The following is a 13,058-nucleotide window of genomic DNA, read 5'->3' on the forward strand; positions in this document are numbered from 1 at the left end:
GAGGTGGCTTTTATTCTCTGATGTCATTTTGAGGTAGTAATTTAAAACTGAGGCCCACCCAAGAGCTGGGCTCAGTCAAGTAAACAAATGAAGTCACCCAACCTTTATATCAGGTCAGCAGGTCAATTTCTGTTCTTGCAACACGTCTTTGGTAAACTTATTAATGTTTATAGTTCTTCTTTTGCTGACAGTGTGAGAGAAAATCAGTAATAAATTAGATACAGGAAATTTCTACACATGGGATTTTGTCATTCCCACAGCATAAAGTTAGTTTTCACTACACTGTGTAATCTTAAATGTCATGCATTCTCTTCTTATTGTTTTTCTGTACTATTGGTTGATTCAGTAGCTGTTTTATTATAGAAATGATTGAGAAAATGACTCATGTTTGCCTTCTCTTTTATTAAGTCAGCATTTAACACAGTGAGATTTCTAACAATTCTCTAATTCTTTCTCATCATCGAACAGTATAGATGCATTTCCAGGGACTTGTTTACTCTACAAATTAAATTTAGAGATTTGTGTTCGTAGTGCAGTTGTTTATAATCTAGACAAGGCCACAGTATTTGCGGTACAAAAGATTGGATGCTTGCTAACAGAAACATAAAAATCTGGAATTAGAAGCAATAAGGACATTAGAGTTGACATCCAGTAGAACACGCAACTCAGTGGCAGAATCAGCCCTTGCATCCAGGACTGTTGACTCTCAGTATCCCTATCAATTAAAACCAAACCAGGTTTTTAAAAAAGGTTTAAAAATGTTCAAAATCTGATGAATAAATATGGCTTTATTAGGACTGGTAAAGAGAAAAATATCTAAGTTTCAGGCAGAAAATATAGGTTGAAATTTTCATCACATTTTAGGGGAGTGTGTGGGGTGCCTGGGGGGTGATCTGTACCAGGGGCTGACATTAGAGATGGCACAGAGTGTGGAATGGGAATCTTCGTATTTATTTTATGCATCGGTTTCCTGTGTTTTGATATATATTAGCTGTATAACTGCCATGAAAATTATGCCATTATGTCCTTCTGAGCCATTATATTCTCTTTGAACATGATCTATGAAACTAAAATGAGTCATTTATATCCATATGTGATAAACCACATGTCCTGGAAGGGAGGCAGGAAGACGAGGAGGAGGGAAGGAAGAAGTGTGGGTTAGGGGCATAAAGGAGAGAATGACACGTGTTTCCTGATTATTGAAAACTCACACACAGCAAAGTCATTCTATTTGTGCATTATTTTGGAATAAAACCAAGCTTATAATTTTTAATCCCTGAAGCAGTGAAAAAAGTATTCTTAGTTGATTTTAAAATACATTAAGAGTGTTTATTATTCAGTTTATTAGAGTCAGTCACCCTAAGGGTTAGTGAATTAATTAGTAATTTAAGGTTGTCAACCAGTGAGTCATCAATAACTCAAAGCTTTTCAGAGTTTATTTTTAAAAAAATGAAGCCACTTTTTTGCACTAATTTCCTGTGTTCATTAGACATAAATCTTTCCCTAAAGCATTTCAAACTTCCAAATGAGCTAACTTCTGTTATCATTTACAATGTTCATAACCTTAGAAGAATGAAGTTGAGAAAATGTCTTTCAAAGTCTATTGCATTTTATGAGTTCATCATTATATTTTATTACTGTTTCAGAGCCTTAAGAGGATAAAATAAAATATATATGAGTAAAAAATATGAACATTTAGAAGTTGGGTCATATTCAATATGGGCTATAATTAATTATCCCGTAAACATGCTCATTATCATTTAACAGATAGGAAAATTTTTTAATGAATACTCTAAGTGAAACATATTCTTTTTGACATGTGAACATTACCTTGTGTTTAATACTGGCTAGCAAGATGTTTAGCACCTTACAAAGTAAATTTAATACAAGTCATTTTTTTTTACTCTGGAGTTCTGGCAATGACAGACACTAAGAAATTCTGATACAAAATTATTTGATGTTTATGAAATTACACCAAAGGAGTCTAGTCTTAGATGTATAGCCTGTTCTAAAATATTTAGTATTTAATCTGTGGATCATTCAGACACTTCTCTTTCAACTTATTTTACTTATTTATATATCTCATTGTTTATTTTTGTTCACATGACTTTATGGTTACATTCTCTGCTTGGTAGGTTAAAGGCGAAGTAAAATTCACTATTGACCATTCTGCAATGTAACAGTAATACTGCCATTGGCTCATAATGGAATGGAGAAGCTCTATGATGTGGAGTACTTCTAACTATATACTTTATATGAGTTACCTTTATTCTCTCATTCCTGTTGCCATAGTCAACCAAGAGTTGACTCTTGGTCAGAACGAAGGTTATTTATTGCCAACTCAGGTATGTCAATGGATTACTTATATACTGGAAAGTCCAGGAAATTCTGAAATTGATTTTAATGTATTCTTTGTATACTCCCTTTTCAATATTTCTCTTTTTCTAAACTTCAGACTTTATTCATCAACATGCTTCAGAGTATTGCCTTGCTGGTACACACTGGTCTCACAATGCATATTTATACAATTAATTTACTTTTTAGTTCATGGTGAAAAATATAGCCTATGTTTTATTGCCCTACGCTTGTAAGTCAGTTTGCAAAATACTCTGTGATAACAAAGGGAGAGCACATGCAGCTGGTTATACAATTTTACGTTTTATTGGACTGCAAGGCATGGACTGGCTTATAAACCAATTGCAGGAAGGGAAAGGAAGAATTAATCCAGTGGTACTTTTGGTTATTTGGCATTAGAATGAATAAGAAAAATAATTTCAAAAGATGTGTATATCCTTTAAAAACTTTAAAAAAACCAGAAAAGCTATTTCTGAAATGCAGAAGGAATTTGGTAATTATAGAGCTGGTCGATGGCCTCTTTGAAAATTAACTTTGTACTTTTTGTCCCATATATTTGCCTTTTAACATTGAGGCCCAAGTCCTATTTGAAATAAAGCTGATATTACTTTTTACCAGTGAAACAATTATCCATAAGCCAAAATAATTACTTTCAGTTACTGCATCTTGGGAATCTCAGGTTATAGTCCCCAAGCGAAGATCTTGTGATGGGTATAGAACATCTTTTTCATTCTCTAGTCTCCCAGGAAGCCCAACATTACCTGAGCATGCAAATTGCTTTCATTTCCTAGATGTAAACCCAAAATAGGAACTTGCTCTTAATGAACTTTTATGTATATGAGCTAACAGCAGATACCAAAAGAATGAAAAAAGATATTCAACATGCAAATATTCATTCTTGCAAGTTAAAATTCATCCTGACATTATTAATTTATAAATGGGTAAAAAAATAGATTGTTTTAAAAGACTATAAAACATCTTACACATTCATACAACTTCTGTTAATGGCTTTGGGAACCAACTACAAGACCTGCACTCTCCTTGACACCTTAAAGGAATGTATCAAAGAAAAGAAAATGCTCCTTAGGATGAAATATTTTAAGGTAGACTTTGAAGGATCTGTGTATATCAGAGAAATATTTTAAGGACACTCTTGTTGCAGGAAATTGCAGCTAAGGTTAAGACAGAATCAGGGAGAGGTAAAGCCCGCTGGCTGCATGGCTGCCTGGAGTATCGAGTTTGAATTGATGAAGAACCAAAGATAAACTGGAAAGAAACATGGGGCTTCAGATTAGCAGTAATTTTAAAAGCCAGGCCAAGGAGCTGGGTTTTAGGGTGGTGGTGAGACTTCCTAAGCATAATGGAAATACACTGGGAGAGGTTTTCTAGGAATATAAACTTGGCCGTGGTTTGCAGAGTGGACTGGGGAATATTGGAGGCAAGGGGAAAAAGAATACTTGGACCTGAATCAAAGCAGCAACAAGGAAAAGGGGGAAATGTCTGATTCCCAGTCATCATCCAACCTAATTCATCATCTAGTCTGCTTGTCTCTCTCCTATCCTTGGTTTCCAGAACATGGGTATTTTTCCCACTTTACTAGTCCTGTCCGCTCAGTCTCCATGGCTGACTTCATGTTGGAGAGCTCTGCGGCTTGGTTCTTGCTTTTCCTTTCTCCCATGTCTACCTTCACTTGGTGATGTAACAGTTTCTATTTTATTTTACATTTTATTTATAAAGTGCTCCTGCAACTTGATAAGAAGAAGATAAATAATCCAACAAAAATTTGCAAACTTCATAAGAAAACTTCATAAAAGAAGATACAAAATGGCCAATAATCACCTAAAAAATGCTCATCATCACTAGTCATCAAGGAACTGCATATCAAAACCACAGTGAGATAACACTTCACACCCCTTAGAATAGCTATAATCAAAAAGACAGAAAATTTAAAAAGTGTTTATGAGGATATGGAATAACTGAAATTCTCATATACTAGTACAAAAACACATTCTATCTATCTATCTATCATCTATCTATCTATCTATCTAATCTAATCAAACATCCCTCTTGTGGCTTATTTGAAGCTGTCTCTGTTTAAAAGAGAAGAAGTTTAGTTATTTACTATACATCCACTGTCAATGTGACCTAAGAGAAACAAGAAGGTAGAATGGTGCCGAAAGAGAAAAAGTTTTTGTATTTCTCCATGAAATACAAAAGTCAGAAACAGCAACTTTATTAGGTGGTCTCTCATTATTCATTGCAATCTTGGATTAAAAATTTTTTTCTTGCACCCACCACCACCTGCTTTTGGCAACCACCAATCTGTTCTCTGTATCTATGAGATTATTGTTAATTTTGCTTTGTTTTGTTTTTAGACTCAACATGTAAGGGGGATCATATAATATTTGTCTTTGTCTGACTTATTTCACTTAGCACAATGCCCTTGAGTTCCTTCCATGTTGTCACAAATGGCATGATTTCATTCTTTTTTATTGCTCAATATTCCATTATATATGGACTTTTAAAACTATCTAATGCCCATGACTCTCAAACTTTTCCCTTTATTCCAGAGTCTTGTCTTTTCCACTTGGAAGTCTAATAGGCAAGTGAAATTTAACATATAAGAAACTGAACTCTGATCATTCCTTAAACCTGATGCATTTGTGGTCTACCCTTCTCCATTGATGGAAATTCCAATATTCTAACTGCTCAGTCCCAAACCTTAGCATCATTATTGACTCTAAACTTTTTTCACATCCCATATCCAATCTTTCAGCAAAAACTGTTGGCTCTGTGTGCCTTCAAAATATATGCACAAGCCTCACATTTCTTACTCCTTCCACTGATCCAGTCCATCACCTCTCACCTGGAATTCTGAAACACCCACCTAACTCATCTTCCTACTTCTGTCCTTGCTTTTGTGTAGTCTATTCTCAACGTGGCAACCAGATTGTTCATGCGACTTGTCTCCTCAAGCTTTGCAATAGCTTCCCACCCCAGGCAAGGCCCCACATAATCTATCCCTTGTTTCTGCTCTAACCTTATCTATTACTGTCCCCATTACTCAGCTCTAGCCACTCACTTTTCCTGCTCTTCACTGAACACAAGAGACACTCTCCTGCCTTAAGGCTATCTGCAGTGTGTGTCTTTTTGCCTCAGATTTTATTCCTCCAGGTAGCTGTCCCTACCGTAGATCAAGTGGCATGTCTTCTTCATTTCAGAGGCTGAGTTAGTATTTCTGGTTTATTCTTTTCTCATAGTCTTTCCCTCTCCTGGTTTCCCAAGGCAGAGCTTGAATCTTGAATATGGGTTCTGCCTCATTTGGTGCTATTTCTTACCAGAAGTATGTCTTTCAAAATAGACATGAAATATTCCCCATGATCCTACCCTAGGATACCTAGGATCTTTCAGTTCTTGAGAGCCACGTGTACTAGGCATTGAGTTAGGTGTTGCAAAAACAAAGTCAAGTGAGACATTGTTTGCCCGTTAAGCAGCACACAAAACTCAGAATAACAAAATGCCCCTTTCCTGCATTGGAGTAGTCACTGTGCTATGACCTTTATCTCACACCTCACTCTGGACACAAACCATCTATTCTAACTGGTCACCCTCCTGCCTCTCTGGCCTTTTCTAGCTCTGTGAATGCGCAGAACCCCCTGCTGACAATATGAGGGATGAGGAGGTGGAAACAATGGATTCAGAATGAAGAGGCTGGATGAGGCCAGGAAGACCAAAGGCAAACAGTTTTGAAAAGACTGTTTCTGAGATGATCCAGAAACTCAGAAATTATTGTTGTGTCACCTGTAACTGAATGGATTTGAACAGATTCTGTTTCTTGCTTTTCCAGTGACAGGTCTTCTCAGAACTAAAATCATTATTAAAAAAGCAAAAGGAAACATCTTCCAAAACTTGAAAAACAGAGTGACACATATTTTTAACTACCCTTGAAAAAGGACCCAAGTAAGTAGTACTTGACCCAGCCTGGGGAAACCCTAAGGAAATTTTGAATATGTGTCTGTTTATAGTTAAGCCTTCATTGCTCACTTTTTCCTGTCTCTACACATGTCTCTCTGGGAGCAACTTCCTTCATCCCCTGAGCTCCCAAGAGGAAAAAATCTAAAATAAACATTTGTGCCTATTAATTGGTTGATTACACTTTAATGTAAAGCCTTTTATCAATAACTGTGAAGTGAATATCTTTGTACTCTTTACAAGCAGGTGGGGCATGGGAAATTTATACTTCTGTGGTCGCTACTCTTCTTCTGAAAACTCCTTTCTCAAGAAGGGAAAACCAGGTCTGGCTCAGTTGCCAGAGAAGTGTTTCAGGAACTGCTAGGAATGAAGGAGTCTAAGTCCCATATCTCCTGCTTTTTCTAGGACTTAGGACCTCTGCACTGGATCCTTTACGTTCCCTCCATACGAGCCCTTCCCTCAACTCCTCCTGGTCTCTTCCCTGCCTGAATTTGGATTTCATTCTGTCTTCTCATCCCCTGGCCTTATTTCCCATTCAGTTTCCTAGTACTCTGTTTCAAGTCTTCTGGGCATATATGCTTTATGGTTTTCATTACTGGTACAAAGAGGCCTAAGCCAATGTGGGCACAAATGACCATTAAGTATTTTTTTATTGATTATAATACTCACCAATACACATCAGTGTCTTAATTATTGGTGAATGTTAAGTTAGTTTCTTATCTTGCTACCAGGTTATAATGAAGGCAAGTCTTCTACCATATTCTGGGACAATAAAGACAGTAATTCACAAGTAAGAGAAAAACAGTTTGTTCTATAAGCTTAATAAAGTCATAATTCTCCAAAAATTCATAGGCTCCTACTACACTGTAGGGGAGGAAATAGTTTTCCTCAAACCTCTCTCAGTCCCTGTATGGGTCTAAAAATGAAACTGACAGAGGCAGATTAACAGTAGAAAAGCATACACATTTTATTAAATTTTTATGTGTACATGGGCATCTTCACAGGAGAATGAAGACCTGAAGAAATGACCAGAACAGGAAGGATTATGCCTTAGACAAAGAAACAATACATTTGTGAAGAATTGATAAGACAAAAGGGTTTGGGGTAGGAGCAGTAAGTGATGAGAAAGGAACAAGTTTTCTTTATATAGCCTTCTTGGCCCTAAATTCTCTCTGGTGATGAGGATGTCTGATTCCTCCTGGTACAGAGAGGGTAACTTTCACATGGTAAATTTATCTCCTGCTTTCAAGAAAGAAGGATGAGTGTGGGGGGAGATCAGAGTAACCTTCCTACTTCTGTGATCTTCTCAAACTTTTCAGCTTAAGATATTCAATATGCCAAGGAGCCGTATTTTGGGCAGCATGTCCTGGACCCTATTAATACCTTGCATGACAGTTTCATTCAAGGGAGACGTGATAACAGTCTCAAGTAGTGCTACTCCAACATTTTGGGCTCAGGAATCAATCCTTTGCTGACAAATTTTATTAAGGACTCCAGAAAGGTTTCATTATGTTTTATATCTGTGGGTATTTATTTTATAGGAAAATAAACTTTTGTAGAAGAAACACACATCTCTAAACACACTAGCTACCAGAGCAATAATGTTTTTGCATAGCGTGTAGCCTCTGGACAGCTCCGGCATACACTCCTGAGACAACGAGAGTGAGAAGAGCAAACACAGCCTTATTATTAGGAAAATAATTTTCATCTCGTGAACCTCTTCCAAGTCTTGAGGCCCCCAGAGGTCCCAGAAACATGCTTTCAGATTCAGCAATCTAGAGTCAGGATTCAGTTATTCAAAAACTAGCAGATGCAACTAGAATCCTCTGACCCCAATATCTGGATGTAGGACAATTTAGAAATAAAACCTCAGGCACCATCCCTAGGAATGAAAGAGAGAGAATGAAATTAAAGGGATCCCAGGGCTTCTAAGTCTGTTCACGTCAGCGTAGGGATATCACCAAAACGTTTCAGCCAGTCTTCTTGTCGTGAACACCATGGGTTTCACAGTGGAAGCCCATCTTTCACAACCATTTTGCTTTTTAGAAAGCCACAAATTTTAGCAATGGGAAGTCCTTTCTAATATTGTCATACTAAGTAGCAAAGCTTCTGCTGTTGCTGAGAGATTGGAAAAAAACTCCAACTGCCACTGTCCACTGCATTGTTTTGGAGCAGATCTCGGATATACTATTGTACCTGTAATGTTTCAACAGCCCTAATTTAATCAAAACACCACTATTGCACCAAAAGTATTTGTTTTTAAATATGATTAAATATTTAGTATTAAAATTTCCCCAATTGTTTCATAATTTTCTTTTCTGTTGGTTGATTCCTACCAAAATGCAAATAAGGTTCATACATTACAGTTGGCTAACATGCCTCTTAAGTCTCTTTTAATATTTCGGCTCCTCTTCCATTGTTTTTTCCTTGAAATTGTTGTGCTGAAGAAACCAGACTATTTGTGCCTTATTATTTTCCACATTCTGGTTCAGCTCATTGCATCTCTCTGGGGTTATTTCACAAGTTTCTCTTCCCCACACGTATCGTGTATGGTTTGTCTGATCAGTGAGGTTTTTTGGCAAGAGCATTTTATAGATGCTGTTGTGTACTTTTCCTGGGATCTAAGGAGCTACATGAAATCTATGGTCTCTTTTGTGATGTGAAAATTATTCAGTGGGCCATTAAAATTATACTGTATTGGAATGGAGAAGTAATCTTTGCAGAATTAAATCTCTGAGGCTTCTGGGATTTTCTGCTACAAAAGCTATGCTACTCCTCGCTCTTTACGCATCAATAGTAACATCACTTTTTCCAGAAGAATTGTGAATTACAGGCACCAAATAATCATCTTTGACATTATCAATTTTAATAACATTTTCATAATGTAACCCTCTTTACTTCAAAAGCACAAGTATTTCTATTATTTTGTCTCCCTTCACTACTAAAATTTCCGACAGAGATAGGTGACTAGAACAGTCTAGTTGATAATGATTTTATTGTGTTTTAAAACCAAGACAGCCTAATCTCCAGCCAACCATGCCAGGTAACAAAGAAGTTTTTATTGCCTCAACATTCTATTAAGAACTCTTTTGTTTAAGCAATAATAATTTCTTCCTGTCCAATTTTAGACTTTTTTGATAGCATCACATATTTGGTGGTTTAGCAATCTCTCTCAAACAAAGCAACCTCTGAAAAAGCCACAAACATTTGCATCAAGGACTATAATAATGTAGCATCACCAGATTCTCAAAAGATAAGGATTCCTAGCAAAAGGAAAAAAATAATAAAAGGTGCTCATAAGTTTTCCTTTATGTGTTGCTCATCAAACCTTCCTTTCCTCTCTGAGTCATTCAACGCCCCCTCCAACTGAGTGAATAAAAAGTTGGTTGGTAAATGAAAACATAACTATTTACATTTTCTTCTTTAATGTAAGAGACTTCTTTACTCACAGAGAAAAAATAATATGATGATAATTCTTCAATGGTCTGGAAAAGAGGACTTTGCTTCATGTGTCATTATAAAAGTGTTAGCTGCTCTTTGTTTGATCGGGATTAATTTGGCCAGATGATGTGATTGCAACCTCCACTGTTAGCCCTGCTGCTATTAATCATCGCCAAGGTGATCTCAGTTTCCGTGGCAACTGTAATATTTATTTTTGCACCACAGCACTGGCTGGTCGCTGATGGCAGCGTAATCCTGAAATGTTAAGCCTCAGTCATAAATTTCTCATTGCTGATGTTAGAAAAGCAGCTCACCATTTCCAATAATTAATCTGTATTCAGACAACTGGATTACAAAGGTGTTCTTAGCCAAGCTGTCCTTTGGCTCCAGGGTACGAGACTTTAAGATCCAAAGGGTTTTTGCTCACTGAAAAAGCTCCTGGTTGCGTCAAATATTTATTATAACTTCAAGCATACATAATGCATCACTATCGTATTTACCTGGAAATAGACTGAGGAGGTCTAGGTATAACTCCCTCAAGGAAAAAAGAAAATAAATATTAAGCATAACCTAACATATTCTTCAGAACCAGAGGTATCAATCAAGTTGAACCGAGATTGAATTACAGTTTCTGAATTTCATTAAAATTAATACAATTTTGGAGTGAACAGTAAATGAGGAAAAGTCTCCGATCCTTTCTGTATTTATCAGAGGTAATAAATACTGTACCAGATATCAAGATTTTCCTAGAAAGTGTCCCAGGAACAATGGAAGAGAGTAGGCTGTCATACAACTCGAGGTGGATTCAAAGGTAGAAGAAAGCCTTTTTTGAAAGATGGCAAAATTATAGGTTCTTGGTACCCTTGGATTACCAGCCTTTGTATTCCTGTCACGTTCCTTAAGTTCTTTTCATCCTGTGTGTCTTTTAAAATATCCGATCACCCCAATAGACTAACAAACTTTAAAATGTTAGCTCTCATAGGTTTAAAAAAATCATGCCATGTAATCTTCTTCCACACTGCCTGTGCTCCCTGGCCAAGGATTGCAATGGTGCCACAGAATGGCACATTGTCCTCTTAGAAACCTGATCTTACCATCTCTGGAAAGGAGGCAGGACAAGTTGCAGTGGAGGCAGAGGGAAGGAAGTGTGAGGAGAGACTGAAGGCACTAGTGTCCGACTGGCCACTTAGTAGGCTCACGCTGCTGTGGACAGTAGAAGTCTTAACCTGTCCTATAGGGAGAGCCCGCCTACTCAGTGCAGAAGTGTTCATCGCTGGTGCCTGATGGTTGTAGAGGAGACAACCTCTCTAGAGGTTTAGGGAAGATGAGCACCCAGAAGGAGAAATTTATACATGGTCTGCTTAGAGAATCCACTGCAAGAAGATGGAAGGTGAAACCTTATTTGTAGCCAAAGGCACAGTTTAAAACAAAGAGTGGTCTCTTAGGCTGCCTACATCCAAACTTTTGAACTTTTCCAACTATAGTCCTTAAATTCAGAAACAGCGGGTATCTCCAGATATGAAAATGTGACCAAACAGAATGAATTCTATTTGAGTCCCTGTTACTTCCTCCAGAATGTGAACAATTAAGTTGTTCTATTTATTTATTTATTTGTTAATGCTTGCAATATAAAGGGAGGTAGTGGGGAGGCAATGTAGAAAAAAAAAACCACTGCCAGCATTGATCACGGTAACTACGTCTGCTTCTCTGTCATGTTTTTAGACTCACGTGGAAGAAAACCCCCAAAGAACCTCAGACTGGTTTCAAGGTCCACTGTCATCATGATAAAAGGAATCACTTGAATTAGACATGAATGTAATTATCTCAGTTCTCTCGAAGAGAGCACTTTAGCTCTGAGGTAGCTATTCAGAAGGTGGACACTCCCCTGGGGAAGCCTTTAAAATACACATGATTGATGTGATTCTTTAAAACCAAATGATTTTATGAACGCAAGCTGCAGAGTCTGGGTTCCTGCTCTCTACTGGTGCATGGAATTTGGGTTTCCTGATGCCACTCAGGGAGTTTTGCCCGTGTGTGCACACACACTCGCGTCTGTAAAATGAGGCCCTTTTGGGTGAAAACAAAGGGAAATCTGCTTCCTTTATTTTTCTTCAACTTTGAGCATTTTCTTATTGTGTAATGGGTATTTCTCTGCACAAAGGAAAACAGTAGCTGGAGTGGAGTACTTACAAAGTACAGGGCACAATGGCCTTGGATTGAAAGCCTTGCTCTCTCCACTGCACTGCCTGCTGCACGGGGAGAAACAGGTATCAAGTGCTTTGCTCACAGCCCATTCTCCCCCAAGGATACATATAAGTGAAACAACTTGAAGCAAGTCCAAGAAAAGCCCTCATTCACAATGTTTCAGATTTGCAGGTTGCTAACAGGAAGACTTGGAGCAGAAAGAAGGAAAAGGAGGAGCAGGGGATGGCTCCATTCTCCGGCAGCTCCGTCTCCGGCCAGGCCTGAGGACAAGCACTGGCCCTCTTGGGAGCATGTCCTACTGGAGGCATGATAGGTTTTGAAAACAAATTGTAGCTCAATTTTATGCTTTAATTGACATTTTCTATGTTACTTGGGGGATTTGAATTTGGGGGAGCCACAAGCAAACAAAATGTGCTAACAAATATAAAAATACATCATCATGGCCTCAGATCGTGCCTTAAGAGGCACTGTGTTTTCTGGACCAAATGAGAAGGGAAAAAAAGGAAGTAAAAGATGTCAAAGATGATCATATCACGGAGGCACAAAGCAGACAAATGCAAATAAATTCTAATGTTAATATACTTGATTGGATATTATGATTGCAAGATCCCATCAGAATACCATGTCTTTCTGTCTCTCTCTCTCTGTCCTGCCCTTCCTCTTTCCCTCCCCCACTCCTGATTTAAATAAACCAAGCTTGCTGTCCTCTGTTTCCTTCAGACACTCAGCTCTGAAGCCACCTTCCTTCCAATCCTGATCTTCCTTCTCCTCCAGGTGACTAAGAGACCCCTCAGGGTCTCTGCAAATCTCAGGAGCCACAGCCTCCCCTGCAGGGATGCAGAGCTGGAAAAATCACTGGGATTCATCCTCCTCACCTCCTTTTATTTTTAAGTGAATGAATTCAGATGAAAGAGAATGTCTTAGAGAAAAAAAGAAGGCATGGAAGGGAGTACACAGTGGAAGGGAAGAGTACAGAAGAGAAAATCAGATGATACTGAACTGTTTAAAGGGCTCTGGTCTACCTACATTCATGCCAGCTGGGAGAACTACTATTCTCAGCCCCTGGGGGAGCCAGGGCCTTGCTC

Source organism: Phyllostomus discolor, chromosome 4, assembly GCF_004126475.2.
Source record: "Phyllostomus discolor isolate MPI-MPIP mPhyDis1 chromosome 4, mPhyDis1.pri.v3, whole genome shotgun sequence".
In the NCBI taxonomy this organism is placed as follows: Eukaryota; Metazoa; Chordata; class Mammalia; order Chiroptera; family Phyllostomidae; genus Phyllostomus; species Phyllostomus discolor.